Below are 16,062 nucleotides of genomic sequence, written 5' to 3'. Positions count from 1 at the left end.
CTTTCCTCTCTTAATTTGCAGTTCATTCCTTTTTACTCTACACACCGATATCAATGGATTTTAGAATCAGTAATTCTGATTTGAGCTACACCTATTCCACTATTTCCTCATCCCACGGAGGAGTTTATTTTTATGTTTTTGATTCTACGAATTCTTTCTTTCTGCTTCTCGGTTTGTCCTTGATGTGGCAGTCTGGGTCCAATCGATAAAACTGTTAATGCCATAATCATTCAATTGCTACTGAGACTGATATTTCAAGTGCGTATTTCAAGTTCTCGTCTACCTGCTACATTACTATGTCAGTGGGTGACACTAGATCTAATGTGAAAATCAAACCCCCTCTTCTTGTTGCTGACTCCCATTATATACCCAGTGAGTCTTCAATGTATGATAGGCATGCAGTTTTCAGCAGGGACATTGTACATCCCATTTGGTTTAAATTCCAGCTCTTTACTTACTACCTGGATAATGTACCTCTGTTTCCTCATTTGTGAAATAAAGATAATAATAGTACCAAATGATTAAATATATAGAACACTTAGCCAGTGCTTGGTACATAGTCAGCCTTCAAATAGTGCTAGCTCTCATGATAATTATCAGATGATTAGCAACAGTGCATTCCTTTCTTCCCTGTGTAGCGTAGGTCCACTTGTAGCATTTTCTGAGCATTAGTTGCTGTCAGATCTCTAGCAAATAAGGAGAATTTTCTCTCCAGGGATGCTGGACATGCATAAATGAGAAGGTTAGATAGTTTACCTAAACTGAGATAGATGGCTGCCAGGGAAGTGGTCTGGAAGAGCTTCCAGTTCCAATGTGTTAGAGGGAATTAGCTTGGTAGGTTAGGCCTCTCAACTGAATCAGTTGTTCACAGGTTTTTCCCAGGGCAAGGCAGGATGGTAAGGCTAGGTCTTCTGCCAGCCACATTAATTTGGATCAGTTCAGCTCAGGGGGCTGGGCCTTTTCAAACAAGACTGGCTGCTGAACGGGTATTTGCCTGGGGCTAGCATAGAGTATGGGAGTCAGGGAAGGACAGACAGGCAGGAGGGAGGGATTATCAAGAGGCAAGAGGAAACTTAGGTGGGCCTGGGTGGATATGTTCATTATCTTGATTGTGGTGTTGGTTTCACAGCTGTATTCACAGATAAAAACTTATCAAACTGTACACTTTATAAATATATGCAGCTTATTGTATGACAGTTATGCTCTTAAAATGGTTAAACCCTACATTCTTTCTCAGAAACGTAAAATTTTGGATTACTTTTCATGGTAATCCCCAAAACTGGCTTTTACGGAGCAAATCTTTTATCTCTAAAATAAATAATCTTTAAGAAAAAAGAAGACTGGCTGCTGAAGGGTCACTGGTCCTAATGAAGAGCTCAAATAATAATAACTTGGGTGTAAGTATCTTTCTGAGTGCACCTGATGCCCAGAGTCTGTTTTCTTCCTCTGGTGCCTCAAGCAGTGGAGGGGCAATGGTCAAGCGAGCCCTGTGGTTTATCTGGATCACACCTACTCAGTGAGAACACCAAACTTGAGGTAATTAACTAAACCCCTGTGTTGGGTTCCAATTGTGACACTAATTTTTCCATGCCTGTGTGAATTTAGTAACCAAAACAGAAAACTACAGGAGAAACAATATGTTGAAGCAAATGCTTAGCTCATCATTTTTGGTTGGAAGTATTTTAAAAAGGGAAATTATGTGAGCAGAATTGTGGGTTTTAGAAAAATAACTCCGGCAGCTGCGTGGAAATCAGTCTGGCTTGTTTTCTCCCTCCTTCACCAGCCACAATCCAATTTCTACATAGCCACCAGGCTAACTTTTCTGAAACCACAAATCTGCTCAGATAGTTTCCCTTTTTAAAACACTTCTGATGGAAAGAAGACAAAAGCACTGGCCATAGAAATCATCCTAAAGCTACTTGATGCAATTCTAATTTATGGCAGTGGTTGTTAGAATGGAGAGAAACCAACCAAATTGACAAATACTTGCCCTGTAGAAATAACAGGACTTGAAGTGGAGTTCATTTTAAAGAGTATAAGTCATTGGTTTACATAATTAAAAATTATTAAACACCTACTATTTAGAAGCTTGTTTTAAGAAGAGATCAAAATCAGATTAGTTGCCTTCAAGGAACTCATGAGATAATGGAAGAGACATGCAATCAAATAATTATAATCCTAAATTATGAGTTCAACATGAGGATGTGTGCAAATTATTATGGGAGCATGACATTGGGCATAACGAATTCTCCCTAATGGTCCCCGGAAAGACTTAATAAAGAAAATCACTTTGGGAAGAATCTTTAGGAGGAAGTGAAGTAGGCAAAAAGAAAATAGTGTTCCATGCAGTAAGAAAAGAATGTGCCAGTGAAAGAAAGGATATAAAGTGTTCAAGAAGTGGCTACATGGCTAGGGTACATGGGAACACTTTGGGAGTGTTGGAGGATCAGGTTGTAAAGGTGGCACAGGATATATTATGGAAGGTATTTAACTTGGACCTTATAGGCAAAAGAGAATAATTGAAAGGTTTTTAATATGGAACAGACATGATCTGGTAGCAGAGTACAGCATGGATTTCAGAAGGCTAAGGGGGTAAGCATAAAGATCTATTAGGAGACATTTATAAAAACTCTGATAAGTAATACCAACACCTGAAATAAATAAGAGTAGACACTCCATTATATAATTATAATGCAATTTGCAAAATTATTCAAAGAATATAGACACACACCACACATACATCTTAGTCTTAGAGGAGCATAAATAAATCTAAAATCCTGGGGTCAACAGGAATATTGCCCCACCAAAAGGCTATGCCAAAATACTCATGAGCTTATAATACCAAATGCAGTGGATCAAGTTCCTCAACCTATGGAATAACTGAACTTCAGTGAAATTTAAAATGTTCCCCAGTTATTATTGGGAGTTCCTAAAGGGACATGTCTACTGTGCTCACAAACCAGCCTGGCAGCCTCGCTTACTACATGGTGTCTATTCTTTTGTTCTGGCTCTAGCGTGTCTTAATCTAGGGTCCTGCAAGGCCTCCGCTTCTGCCCCTGCTGATGTGACCCTTGTGAGAAGGCCAGTGGTCATGCCAACGATGCTGCCTCTGGATGCTCTCCAAACCACCAAACTTGAGAGCCAGAGATGGGGTGTGTTCTTCGTTAAGGTGCTGAGAACAGCCTCTGAAACTCTGTCCACAATCTGTCACTTGGCCCAGAGCAGTTCTGTTGGTATTCAAAATTTCACAGTTTCTCAAACTATTCCATTGTTTCTGAACCTCTTTTCTTACTTGCGATCTCACCAAGTTTCTCATAAAAATCTCTGTGCATATATATCCCTCTAGCCATAGAGGCTCAACCATTGGCTTCTAAGAATCTGATGCAAGACATCAGATTTCCTTTTTGTCCTCTCTCCTCAGCCCCAAAAAATCTTTAGAAAAGTAAATTGGTTTACCTGTGATGCCACTCTTTCTTTCCAAAACTTGATTTTTTGGTTACTTAAAGCTTAAAAGCTCTGTATTGGTAGTTGTTCCAAGAGGTATCAGTAAGGATCTCAATCACCTACAAATAACCGAAATTCAGTATAACATCTGTTAATGATAAGAGTTATTTTCTGTCTAATAACAAGATGTCTGGAGATTGCTGGTCCAGGGCATGTAGAGTGACTCAGTGATGACCTGGGACCCAGTGTTTCTCCATCAATTTGTAGATATCTATCCTTATGCTTATCTCTTGATCACAAGAGGGCTGCTGTGCTTACAGCCATTACTTTTGGGTCATAGACAGGAAAAGAGTAGAAATATCAAAAAGTCTTTTCCTTGAAAAGTAGTGTCTTTTTACTCTGAAAGGGAGGTTTTCCTAGAAGACGTCTTCATGTGTCTGGCGGTTATTGAGTCCTTGACTACTCCTGCAAAAAGATGGCCAAGAAAATTGAGTGCTTATCTCACTAGACTCCAGAAGTAAAATAGGGAGAAAATGATTGAAAATGAATCTTGAATGGATTTATCTATTGAAACTAAAATACCATGAAAATTAATTTGGGGGAGAATTTATTATATAATGAGGCTGGGTTTACCAGATAAAAATACGGGACACCCAGTTAAATTTGAAATTTGGATAAATGATGAATTGTTTTTTTTATTATATAAGCATATCCATGCCATATTTTAGACATACTTATACCAATAAATATCACTGTTTATACGAAATTTAAATTCAACTGTGTCTTCTGTGTTTTATTTGCCAAATCTGATAACCTTAAATGAGGTCTTCTCCCTTTGGTTATCAGATTGTTTGACAAATTAGCTAAAATTTATGGGCTCAACTTTATAAAAGAAATACTAAAATTTATTCATAGTTTCTATTTTGTTGCAGTGATGTTGCAGTGACACCCAGATAGCCATCTAAAACCTCTTCTGAGCCTCTCCCTCAGATAGCCTGACATAGTAGAATAGATACTCTGGTCTTTGCTGATGTGCCTGGGGGATCCTTCTTTACTTCCCAGTCCAGACAAGCAGATCCGGTGCCTAATTGTCACCCTGTGAAACACATACACACACACACACACAGAGCCCTCTCTGTCCTCCCAACTTGGCCTAAGGGTGGTAGGAGATAGCAATAAACCCTGAACCCTAATTGGTAGAAGTTAAGTATGTCTGTGTTCTTAGTTTAAGAGTATCCTTGAACTAAAAAATCAGTCTTTGACTGAACTAAGAAAAATCCACAGATACAATTTCTTCAAATGTTTTTTATTTAATTTTGAATACTGAAAAATTCACACAAGTAGTTTCCCCAATAAAGGAATCATGAGCACCAAATTTGAATTTGTCTCCAATTGTTACAAAAATAGAACCCTTCCCAAAGCTTTGAGATTGCAGTTTTCTACCCTCCCTAACCTTCATCAGCAGCCTCTATCCAGAGGCAGTTTCTCCATCCGGGACCTAGCATGGATTATCCAGTCCAGAGATGATGGTTGAGCTGCATATCTCCACTTTTTTTCTGCTGTTACATATGTACTCTGGTCATGTAGTTCCCCAGGGGGGGAAAAAAGTCAATCACTGTATGACAGGAAATCAGTGAGGATCTGAGTCAAAGAGAAAGAGGACAGACTGGTGCCTGGGAGAGGTGGCCATGCAAAGGAATCTAAAGGAGCAGTAATTTCAGGAGTTGAGGATAGCTATCGAGAGTCATAGTAAGAAAACCCTTCAGCCCATCATAATACCTAGGGAGGGTCAGAGCGTCTTCCCTCAATGAACATCTGTGTACAGCCTTGGCACAGGGATTAGATAGTTTAATACCATCTCCAGAAGCTCTCTATGTTTTATGGTTATCCACAATTATTTTTTAAAAATTACTTATGCGGGATACTGAATTTAAACTATTTAACATGCATCCCTGAATCTTGTAGTGTAATGTCCTGAGTTTGGTACTCCTTCAAAAAAGTGAGGATACCAAGAATTTGTTAGGTAAAGCCACTAGAGTTAATTATATTATCTCATCCTAATCAGTATCAATGTCTCTCTCCATCTCTGCTGCATCGCCACCATGGTATCACCACAACAACTGATGGAGATGACTCCAAGCTGGGCTGAGCTATCCATGTTTGACAGCAATACCGTGTCTTAGAGAAAGAAAGAATGCCAGTCAAAAATAGGGGCCACACCAGGGAATTGACAAGGTTCTCCAGTTCCTTCTCTAGGAGGCAATTAGAAACAGAACTTGTACATTTGGCCTGAGGAGCCCTCTTTTGTTCTTGTACTCTTTATGGATAGGGTTGGAGGCCCCAAGACACACTAAACATTTTGAATATTTTGCTAAATAGGTATCTGAGTAGATTTTAACTTGAAAAAAAAAAGATGGGATGCTTTTTATACCTAAGGTATGGTACTGGTCATGCCAGTTATACATATGGTTATTTGTGTCTAAACTGTGAATGTCTTAAGGACAGGACTATGTCTTCATCTGTAGGATGTACCTGAGCAACCAGACATAGTGTACGTGTGTAATATATCCTTCTTGAATGAATAAATAGATTAGTTTCTGACTAAGTTCTTTCAATCCTCTCAGGGGAAGAGAAGGAAATGTTATCGTCTGACTGGTATGGAGAAGTTTGCTTGCTGAGATTGGCAACTGTTTTTACTAGTCACATCTGAGGAATGCAGAAGGTCCTTACCCACACAAGTAAAACTACATTTGTAGAACTTACAGCAAAAATTCCAGATGTCCCAGAAACCATTTTAAACACCATAGTTTTTGCCACCTGGAAGTTAGCAAATGAAACTTTAGTAAGCAAGGAATTCTTTTAAAGCAATCTTCTAAAAAAAATTCCTATATATGACATTTCTTAATATTTCTCAACTTCTAAACTAAAAATCCAGATTTAATTATTTAATCTTCTCAGTGTGTTCCTTTTCTCACAATGCTATATAAATACAAATAATTTCTTTTATTTGCAAGGCTATACATTTGCCAAAAATGCTGCAATGGCCAGACCAGTACATGTATGTTCATGCACAGAGGTGAATATTCTTCTGTTGAATAGATCTATAAAAGTCAAATTGCAAAATCAAAGTACATCCTCACTTAAAAATTTTGATCTATAGTACCAGTAAAGTGTATGAGATAGCCTATTTCCCCATATTCTCACCCAAACTGGGTATTATTTACATTTTTAGTTTTTGCTAGTCTGATGGATTAGAAACTATCATTTCAATATTTTTATTTTAATTTCTTAGATTGCTAGTGACATTGAGTATATTTTATATGTTTATTTATTATAACTTGTAAATATTTTCTGAGAATTATCTGTTCTAATTTTTTGCCCATTTTTCCATTAGATTTTTCTCACTTGAGTCCATCTCCAGAAGCTCTCTATGTTTCATGGTTATCTACAATTATTTTTTTTAATTACTTATGTGGGATATTGAATTTAAACTATTTAACACACATCCCTGAATCTTGTTGATGTACTGGTTCTGAGTTTGGCACTCCTTCAATATGGTGAGGATATGAAGAATTTGTTAGGTAAAGCTACTAGAGTTAATTATATTATCCTGATCATTATCACTGTCTTTCTCTATCTTTGTTGCACCATTTATTGAAAGGAAGAGGAAAAGTAGGTAAAAGAACACTGAATGGGAAGATAAAAATTGCAGGTCCTTGGGTATATGGGTAAGATGACCATCAATTGCTGATCCATATTAAAACTCAGCCCTATTTAATATAAACTATCACTAAATTAAATCATCTGACACACTTTATGTAAATCAAATATATTAAAATCTTTTATTACAAAACATAAATTGAGAGAAATTATTCACATTTTACCAACTGTACAGATGACTATGATTATGTTACAGTAAGATTCAATTTACTAAAGTGTCACTTTATCAATAGGGGTACACCTATTGCATAAGGTAATATGGAACGAAGATTAAGCATTACTTTTCTTTTAATTTAGGGCACTTTTTCACCATTAAAAAATGGATAAGGATGTTACATATTTTATTATCCTTTCAACAAATACTTTTGAACATCTGGCTAAATTGTATGTGTGTTTTGTGTGTGAATTCCTGGACTTGAGAAAAAAGTCTATTCATTTTTTTCCCCTAAAATATCCATGCAGATCCACTGTTGAGTTTTCATCCACTCTTTATTATTTCTCATTCATATTATAATGCTGCCTAGCATGATCCTGATACTCAGAGCCTATAATGATGGCATGATCTTCTGAATGATCCTAATACTCTATGTCAATATTTTTGTTCCTGTTCGTCACCCACAACCAGTCAAACCATGGCCTCATGATTTAAAGGAAGTGTTCTAGTTTGAAGAGAAAAATATATCTACTCCAACTTCTCTTATAGTAAAACTGTCTGTAATGAAGACCAGGGCCATCCTTCTCTTTTCTCTTCTTACCTACCCATTCACAATACAGAGTCTTATGATTTTTAGAATGAGAAAGAAACATACAGGAAACAAGAAAGTAATAATGAAGAGGGGAATCAGAATGAGTTCTGTAAACTAGCTTTCACCTACTTAGATAATCTAAATAGAACTTAAGTTACAAAAGCCAAAATTGGTGAGTAATTACTATTTTCTTTTCTTCCTTTGTCTGCAGGACAACCAATGCCATGTTCAACCAGATAGTGTAGATGATCTAAAATAACAGATGTACCCTGGTTGGGCCCAGAATTTAAAAACATAGGCAGAGGTAAGGTATAAGCAGATGTCTCCCCTTTTCTCTTATATTATCCACTGGGTATCATACTGTGGGCTTAGATGAATGCTGGTCTTAGACGAATGTTGAGCAAGGTGAAAGAAATTGGATTGGAAACATGATTCTGCCACGGTCATACATCCAAAACACAAACTAAGTAAGGGAACCCAGCTGGCCACACAAGAATTTTTAAATCTCTGTTAACCAAAAGAAAATGGAAAAATATTAGTTGGCAAAAACAATGCTTTAATCAGTCCAGAATCTTCCACTCAGGGAACAAAGAAGAAGCAGCCATTTAAAATGATGTTTTGTGTCAGTAAGTTTATTAAATAGGAAGACTGGCAATCCTGGGTAAAAGTAGACTGTCCTTCCAATTAAATTACAGAATATTAAAAAGGTCAAAGCAATATAGAAGTCCTCTAATTCATAGAAAACACTAAAATTCTGATTTCTCACGCTCCTGACAAAGATTGTAATTGTGGTTTGAAAAGGGTAAAATATTTATCTAGTCCTCTGACAAAGATTGAAATGAGAATGAGACTGATCACAAACGTAACCTCACAAATGTAATGTGAAAACTAATTTTGAAAAAAATAAGACTGAATTAATATACCTATTTCTTTTGTCTCTGCAAGGAAGATTCACAGAATGATACAACAAAATCATTTATTTTTTTAACCTTTCAGTATAAGCTTGAAGTTATCTTCTTATGTATGAAATTATATTCTTTATGTAAAGTCCCCTGAGCTTCTGTATCACATAAGCATTAACTCTTTCTCTATCCCTGGGTCATCTTGTGGTTTTCTATCACTATCTAGTTTACTTTACACATTGTTAAAGATATTCACGAATGGGAGCCCTGTATGCGCATCAAATCTTTCTAAAAGATATGGGGTATAAACTGCACCATGTGCAAAATAATGGTGGGACTTTGTTTGCAATAAACATTTAAAATGACCGACTTTCTCATAAATACACTAAGTAGGATGATCTATGAGATTTCTAATTTATTCTTGTTTAAAATTTAACCATGCTTTTTTAAAGCATATCAATTTTGTTAATACCATGTAATTAAAACATGTCAGTGCACAGCAAGTTTTAGTCTAAATTAATGACTATGAGAATTATTTTAATTAAATAACCAATTATAGAAAAATCGCAAGCATGAGAGCTGACATTTAAATGAATTTCATTTAAATTGCTTCTTAACGTTGTCCCATCTAGGACACTAATGCAAAATGAACTATTGTATCAACTTAGATTATCACTATTTTTGTATGCACATAATGTATTCATATTCAATCACTGGAACTGAGTAGAATATTTGGTATCGATCTAAAACTTCTGTTAATAAAAACACAACAGAATGAGCTGAAGTAAAAACAAACCATATTTCTTTTTTTTCTTCCTCTTCTTTTTCTTTTAAATATGGGCTTCTAAATGTTATTATCATTCTCATAGGAAAAAAATGTTTATGCATTTGCGAATTATAGCTAATTAAATCAGTTGACTTGAAATCTACTTGTAAGAGGATATACATACATGACTTCAATGTCCTGCACATAGTGGGCCTCAATAAATGCTGGTTATCAGTGATAAGTATTTCTTTGTCTTTTCTTTTTCCAGATATGTTAGTGCAGCATACAGTTTCCTCTTGGAAACTGGACACTTCCAGACCCTTATTAGATTAAGAGGTTACCTGTCCTGAGAGAATCCAGCTGGATATCTGTTTATATGTTTGTTTCTATATAGCTCAAACAGTACAATGTCATTTTCTCTACTTATGAGAACATGACATTGTACAGTTATTTTTATATAATGAAATTAAGTTTTTACCCTTCATTTCATATTCATCCTTCCACAAATAAAATTTTTATTTAAAAAGGCTAAACAATCTATAATAACCTTCCCCACTAATAACTTTTAACTTCATAATACTATTTCTGGTAGAAGAGAAGAATGTCTAAACACAAGGCAATTTATACCAATTGTGCTGTCTTATTTCTCACAAAATATAAGTGTGAAAGGAACTACAGAAAGAGCTGAAGTTTTGTCCATATAGGAATTGAAGTTAAACACATTTTGATTCTTTGCCAAACTATCAATAAGATTTTAAAGGAGGTGTTTTATCTATGTATAATTAGTCTTTTGTTTGTTGTCATATCACTCAGTTTGACACAGAATTTATGATTCTAAATGGATCATTAATGCCCTTTTAATTTATTTTTTTCTAAGATGAATTTTATACATCTCTTTGGGGAAAAGTCTTATTTACTTAATAGTTTGCAAGCTATATTGAAAGGTGATTTCTTCATGTTTTTCTAGAAAAAGAAGCAATCTATATTTAGATTTGACTAGTTAATTGTTCTTCTTCATTGAAATGCACTAGGGCATGTGGTTTAATTATTATGTTCATATTTGTAGACTTCACTTTTTTAGTCATCAAAGATTATTTAATATCAGAAAATGGAATGTTTTTCTACATAATTCCTCTGGCTATCACTTTAAAAATAAAGAAGAAAAGAAAAGGCTACTACATTTGTTGTTCATTGATTAACCAGTAATGTTATGTATAAATAATGTATCTGACAGTATGGCAGCTCACTTGGGACATTATGCCATTTACTACAAAATAGGATGCAACATACAACTGAGCAGTGAGAACAAATTAAACATCTTTCCTTGGTAACTTTAGCATTTTTATTAGGTGATAAACATCACAGTGAGAGGAAAGCAGATGTAGTTATTTCAGTAATATTAACCTTAATCGAAAGCTAACTTGACATATAGTGTAATACTTTTGCATTATAAAATTTTGTCTAGTAACAATGGAAACCAAATTTTCCAAGGTCATTATGAGATCATATCTGTAAAAATTAATGACTATCTTGTGTAAAATTTCATCTATCGCTACTGAATTGTCTTATTACTATTGATGAAAAAACTTTAAACATAAATCTAGTGTCATATAAACATGAAAAATACCCAAGTATTTTCAATGCTGTGTTACTTTTGCCTTAACAAATGTGTCTTATAGTGTTATTTGACTATGTGTGAACTTCATTCCTTCAGGGTTCTGTTCATATAATCTCCTAAATCTTTTAGAAGCATCCGAATTGTGAATGAAGGTAAGAGCAGTTATGTAATTAGCAATCAACATCCATCTTCCCTCCTTTCTTGTTTTAGCCCATCATTTACCCATGGGGATACAGAGATGAAAAACTCCTATCCTTAAAGGAATTTATAACTGAGTGACTGAGGACAACTGTTAAAGTCCATTTAATACACAGGATGCATTGTTACAACAAATCCTTCCTTCCTTTCATTCAAAAATATTTACTGTGTGCTTACTATATGTCAAGCACTGTTCTGGGATCTTTAATATACAGCAGTGAACAAAACAGACAAAGATTCTGCCTCACATGATGTTTATATCCTAAGAGGTGGAAATAGTCCATAAACAATAAACATAATGAATACATAATTTATATTGCATATCATAAGGTGAAAATGCTTTTTAAAAAGGGGGAAAAAAGCAACTGGAGGTAAAGAGGGTGGGGCAGGCAGTCATAAAAGTGGTTGTCAGAGTAGGCCTCATTAACAAGGGGATATTTGAGCAAAGACTGAAGGAGGTGAGAAAAAGTTAATATCATCTGGAGGAAAAGTAAACCAGATGGAGGGAACAACCAGTAAAATGCCCCTAAATTGGGACTCTGCCTGGCATAACCAAGAACAGCAAGGAAGCCAGTGTGATTGGAACAGCGAAGGTTCAGAGAGGAGCTGGAATGCCAGGTCGCATCGGCCATTGTAAGGAACATGGCCTTTGTAAGAAATAGGGAGCCATTTCAGGGTTGTGAGCATGGGACTGATGTGATCCGACTTATGTTTTACAGGATCACTCTGTCTTCTGTATTAGGAATTCACGAATTCAATAGGAGATCAAGAATAAAAGAAATGAGACCAGATAGGAGACTATTACAGCTTATCAGGCAAGAAATGATGGTGGCTCAAATCAGGTGGCAGTGGAGGTGTGAAAAGTGACTGAACTCTAGAAATACTTTAAAGACAAACGCGATAGGATTTCTTGATTCACTGAAAGTAAGGTGTGAGTGAGAGAACGGAGGTAAGAATAAATCCAAGGTTTTGGGCCTAAATACCTAGAAGAATGGAGTTACCATCACCTGCTGAAGGAATAGATTTGGGGAAGGAGGCAAACAAGGTTCCGAATTGGATCTGTGGAATCTGAGCTCTCTATTATATGGACTAGTGGAAATGTCGAGGAGACAGTTGGATTTATCAGTCTGGAGAGAGGTAATGGAATGGAAACAGAAATGTGGAAGCCTTTGGCATCTGGGTGTTATCTAAAGCCATGAAACCGGACATACCAAAAGAGCGTGTGTAGATGGAGAAGAGATGGGTCCAAATACCTTTGCTTCATCCTTGAAAGTCCTGCAAAGGAGAAGAAGGCAAGAGGCCATAGATGGAAGGAAAACCAGTTGAGTGTAGAGAAAGCCAATGGAGGGCAGAGTATCAAGAAAGAGTGAGTGATCAATTATGTCAAATGCCACTAACAGTTCAGGGTGATGAAAGCTGAGAACCGACCAGGGAGTCAGCAACATGGCTTCTAAGCAAGCAGCATCGCTAGCTGAAAGTCAGATCGGAGTGAGTTTAAGAGAGAATGGAAGGAGAGAAATTGGAGCAAATAAAAACAGACAACTTTTTCCAAAGACCTTGTCCTCAAGAGGAGCAAGAAAATAGGGTGGATGCTGAGGGCAGGAAAGATCAAGAGATAATATATTTTTAAAATGAGAGAAATGACAGCAGAATATTTACATGCTGATGGTAATGATCAAATAGAGAATGAAACACTAATGATGCAGAGGGAGGATTCCTAGAGTGTTGTTGAGACGGAAGAGAGGGGGGATGTAGGCACAGCGGGCGGGGCTGGCTCTAGATAGAAGCAGAGGTTGTTGGCTCTGTGGTGATCAGCAGGAAGTAGGGTGCGGAGGTGCAGATGCTCATACCATAGGTGGTCAATGTGGTGAAGTATAAGGAAGTTCCCTTCTGATTACTTCGATCCTTTCAGCAAAGTGAGGCATAATTATAGCTCTAACTACAGATGCTTTACAAAGCACTTGACCACAGGCTTTAGAGCAGCCCACTGGTGTTGTCTAGGTGAAGAAAGGATAAGAGTGGGCAAGGGTGTTAACAGGCAGAGGAGAGCATGTCTGCAGAGTGATAGTTACACAGCACTTTATAATTCACGAAATGCCTTTATATACTTTTTTTTTTAATATATATATATTTTTTAATTTTTATTTATGGCTGTGTTGGGTCTTCGTTTCTGTGCGAGGGCTTTCTCCAGTTGTGGCAAGCGGGGGCCACTCTTCATCGCGGTGCGCGGGCCTCTCATTATCACGGCCTCTCTTGTTGCGGACCACAGGCTCCAGACGCGCAGGCTAAGTAATCGTGGCTCACGGGCTCAGTCGCTCCGTGGCATGTGGGATCTTCCCAGACCAGGGCTCGAACCCGTGTCCCCTGCATTGGCAGGCAGATTCTCAACCACTGCGCCACCAGGGAAGCCCAACCTTTATATACCTTTTACCATTTATTCTTCACAACAGCCTTTTGAAAGTCATCAAGGCTCCCATTTTACAGGAGAAATTAAGCCTCAGAAAAACCCACTGGCTGGGAGATACAAACTGCTGGTGTAAGATAGCCTCGAGGATGTATTGTACAACACCGGGAATATAGCCAATATTTTGTAACAACAGTAAATGGAAAGTAACCTTTAAAAATTATATTTATTTAAAAAGTAAAAAATTTAAAAAACTTAAAAAACCCATTGGCCAACAAAAAGGCAGCTGTAATCTAAACTTCCAGAAAGAATTCTTCCCAAAAGATCTATTAAATATTAAAGATTTTCAGATGTTGGTCAAACATAGTATTATTGGCCAGACAAGATAATTCATTATTATGATAAAAATGGGAAAGTATTACAAAAATGGGAAGATCTTGTTAATATAATTCATCATTATTCTTTCTATTTTACTGATGATTTCTTTGCCCAGTACATTCAGATAGCTCTGGGAATTTTATTTCACAGCAAGAGAGGAAAAAGATAGGGTAAAGGAAAAGAGCTACCGACCTTGGGGAGAAGTTTTAAAGGGTTCCTCACTCCTCAGGAGATGTTGCCGAGCAATTAAATGCAGAAGTACCAGACTCTGAGAGGCAGCTGATGAAGGGCCAAGAAAAAATAAATAAATAGTTTTCTAAGGAATCTCCACACTGTTTTCCAACAGACTTGTGGTTGCCAAGGGGGAAGGGGTGGGGGAGGGAAGGACCGGGAGTTTGGGATTAGCAGATGTAAACCATTATATATAGAATGGATACACAACAAGGTCCTACTGTATAGCACAGGGAACTATATTCAATATCCTGTGATAAACCATAATGGAAAAGAATATTTTTTTAAAAGTCTGTATGTGGATAACTGAGTCATTTTGCTGTACAGCAGAGATTGACACAACATTGTAAATCAACTATACTTCAATAAAAAAATAAAATTAAATAAATCCTGAGAAAACAGTGATGTGACTCACGTTCCTTCTGACTCTCTTTTGAATTCAGTTGTGATGATAAAGCAGATCATTTTCCAATTTTTCTTCTTCTTCATTTTTCCTTTATCCTGTTTTATTGAAGACCTTCTTATTTAAGGAAGTCAGAGATAATCCCAACAATCTTGGGTATAGACATTGGTAACATAATCCTTATCAGAGGGAACAATTCAATAAATTGTTGACAGAAAACAATTCAATAAATTTAATTCAGAACATTTAAGGAATCCCCCACCCCTCCCACCACCAGTAGTAACTGGTTCCCTTCCTTGTACTCAGCTAGGATTTTCTTTTCCTTGATCAATTCTCCAGTACTGATCATTCCCCCTTAGTGTAATGCTCCACAGGTTGTAAAGTGCATTCAAACCATTACCTCATTTCTTTCTCACCACAACACAGTAACAACAACTTTTATTCGTTGGATCCCCAGTTAGTGTGGTTGGGTGGATGAAGAAACCACATCTGTCCTGTTCACCAATGCACTGCCAGCACGAAGCCTGACACAAGGGGAGATTCACATGACAGTGAGTAGGAGTGTAGTAATCAGGCAAGTGTCATACCCATTCTACAGATGACAAGACTAAAGCTCTAAAAATGTCTTAGAGCTGGTAAGTGGCATTTTGAAGTAAAACCTTGTGATTCTTAATCCAGTATTATTTTCACATGTGCTGAGTCTCAGCATCTCTCTAAGCCCTCACCTTTCCTGCAGAAGACTGGAGGTCTTAAGAAAGGGATGAAGTGAAGTAGGTGTGCCTAGTTTAAATCGTATTTAGAAATAAGGTTAAGTGGTAGGTTATGGTATCATAATATACATTAAATGACTGGATGCCCTGCTATACTTCTTGAAGTGTAATCAAACAGACCTTTTACTAGCAAAATATAAGTGTATGTATACATTGAGGGAAGGCTTAGATGATTTATTACCCTTAAAAATCATATGCATAGATATAATGCTTTGAGAAATCAGTTGAAATCAACTGACAAAACCTCAGGAAATTTTTTAAAACTTTGAGTTAATAAAATTGCCCCTTTAATCTCACAAAATAGATATTTCTTTTTTAGATAAAAGTACAGTATGGTTTTGTACTAACTCTTCTTGGAATTCTTTCTAAAAATGTGTTTATCATTTTATATGTTATCTAAGGATAAAAAGCTAGCTAGTATCTAAAAAAAAGAATAATAAAAAATATGAATTTTACTTATTCTTGCACTTCTATTCACAAAG

This window comes from Balaenoptera ricei, chromosome 18, assembly GCF_028023285.1.
Source record: "Balaenoptera ricei isolate mBalRic1 chromosome 18, mBalRic1.hap2, whole genome shotgun sequence".
Lineage (NCBI taxonomy): Eukaryota > Metazoa > Chordata > Mammalia > Artiodactyla > Balaenopteridae > Balaenoptera > Balaenoptera ricei.
The sequence above is the reverse complement of the archived record's forward strand: the minus strand, read 5'-3'. Positions refer to the sequence as shown.